Raw genomic sequence first — 2,759 nt, forward strand, 5'->3', positions numbered from 1 at the left:
TGCATCATGGTTAGCCCTGACCATGATCGTAGGGTGGATTTGGTTAATTGAAAGGTTTTAGGGGCTGAGGTAAAGTAAAAGAATATGGGTTGGGCCTCAGGCCAAGTTGTTGGGCCTGAGCGGCCCTTTAGGCAAGTGTGTTCTTACGGTCTAGTTTAGTAACGCGTTGTGTACAATTTACAGGCCCTTATTTGTGAGTGTGCACTTAGATATTTCCTAGCTCGTTGCTGGTGTTTGGTTGATTTCAGGTGAGTTCATGATGCCCTTTTTACTCTTTTAAATTTTGGGCTAGCATGCACACCTAAGTGTTTTTCTTACTTGATGAAATGTTATTAACGATTTTATATAGGCTTGCTAGTATATGGTAGGCCTTGGGATGTTAAAATTATATATATATATATACATATATACATTATTGTTTGGCCTATATTTGTCGATGTTGTAGTCGTTTCGACTACGGATGTTGCGTATGCCTACTTTGTGTTTGCATGCGTTGATGTTACGTGTTTGGGTTGTACGTTTTCTCGACCCTGATGTTATACGTGGATGTATATATATATATATATAGTTATATATATAGGGATGTACTTGAAAATATGTTTATTTATATATCTTTTGTATATGTATGTATGAGAATGTTTAGTCTTCGGTAATGATGACTTAATGGATGCACTATTTTTACTTTAAAACGTTTGGTATGTCTATCATTTTGTTATTACTGATATTATTTACTTAAAACTTGAACTCACTTAGCTCAAACTGACTTTGTGTGCATGTTAGTGTGAGTTTCAGGTTAGGAAGAGGATGCCTTATCGCTTGGATGTGAACGAAGCTACTTGGACGGTGAAGGGCATACGTGGATGGAAGGATGTATTTTGAACAATTTTATTTTAAATAGTTTTATGAATTATATTTAAAATTGGTTTTGGGCAAAGTTCCCGGGTTTTAGGGAACTTATTTTACAACTTATGTTTTCTGCTGAATTTACACTCTGAGATGTTTGTTTTACTGGAAGAAACCGTTTTCAAGTTTAATTAATTTAAATAATATTCTGTATGAATACCAACTGTGGGGCTCCCGGGGTTCGGGGCCTTACATGGAGTAGCTTGTGAACCACCATGGTGATATCCCCACCAAATATCGAATTAAAACGGGTTGTGAAATGAATAGTTGGAGTGCCCATGGGTTGCAATGGATTTTCCACCCAACTAAACATTTAAAAATAATTAAAACGCAAATTCTGGAAAGTTTCTGAATTTAGCCACGAATAACCGTGAATTCGGTTTATAAAAGGAGTGCAACCGTTTGATCGGTCACGTTTGATTCACTTAAGGTCCGGTTGTATAACATATTGTTCAGCTTTGGCCTAGGGGCTCGAATACCGTGGTCAGTTTATCCTCCAGGTAAGGAATAGCGTCTTACCTTGGGTTCTCGGAACTGTTTTGCCAAGGCTCGACTCATAGTTATCGCACCCCTTACAGTTACTACCGAACATGTGCACACCCCCATGCCCTAAGGAGAGGGAGTAAAAACAAATGTTGGGAATTCTTAAGGAGTTTCCCAAATTAAAAAGGCAATCTACTAAAACTTTAAAAGATTTTTAAAGATTTTATAATATATTTTTGTAGTTGAGACATAGCCTCAAATTTGGTGGTTACAATAATTAATAAAAATAAAATATAATTTCCTAAAATAAATGATATAATAAGTAATTACCTAAAATAAAAGATACAACTAACTAATTACCTAAAACAAAAAAATGTTATAAATATTTATCTATAATAAAAGAAATCATAAATAATTACCTAAACAAGTCATAAACAATTAAGGAGCACAAAACACAGTTCAGATAGGCACGTATGGGGTTCCTAACATATGACTAGGACAATTTCTAACCACCTATCTTAAACTTTCGGCTCTGATACCAATCTATCACATCCCAACCTAAGGCGGAAATGCGGGGGCGTGATCATGATTGCTCATAGCTCGAGGTAACTATCATTCAATTAATGTGACAATATCTAATGATAAATTTTATTTCATTTAAAAACATAATATCCATAAGTAGCAAATCATTCAAATATAGCAACAAAAATCCATAACAATAAATACAAAAATCCAAATAACTTAATGAAATTGTTCTTGATATCCCTAAGGTCTCGACTAATCATCCAAAACTCCAAGTCTTCAATTCAAACGATAAGCTGCATATGCGTAGAAAATAGAATAGTTTTGTCAACAATAATGTTGAGTGAGGAAGTCATTAGTTTTGCAAGTTACAATATAATATGAAAGATATAGCAAAACGTAAGTAAAGCGGTAAATGTAACCAAACCAATGAGCAATAAGTGTCAAGTGAACCATTGCCAAGCGAATCGGGCGCCGGTTAAACAAGACAGTCGTATGATCATACTATATGAGAATATGGTGGACCTCTCCGAATGCGTAAAATAACCAAGTAAGCAATTAACAAGCATGTTTAACAATTCACACATAATACAACTTTTGCTAATTTAAAGATATACATAATACAAAATACTATAGTACGCATACGCCCCTAAAACGTTTGAAAATAAGTAAAATGGGGGAATGACAAAACTCACCTTAAATATTAAGCGAGTTATTAAGAATAAAAAAACGAGTCTTCCAATTAACGGCCGAACGAAAATAACCAACAGGACCTGAAACTTAGCGATATGAAAGTATAAGTAAAAATGAACTTAATGCCGCTGGAATCAATCCAAACGGACGAGTATAGC

The sequence above is a fragment of the Bidens hawaiensis genome, unplaced genomic scaffold (genome assembly GCF_021521415.1).
Source record: "Bidens hawaiensis isolate Kalapana, Puna unplaced genomic scaffold, B.hawaiensis_p1.1 tig00005168_1, whole genome shotgun sequence".
Taxonomy (NCBI): domain Eukaryota; kingdom Viridiplantae; phylum Streptophyta; class Magnoliopsida; order Asterales; family Asteraceae; genus Bidens; species Bidens hawaiensis.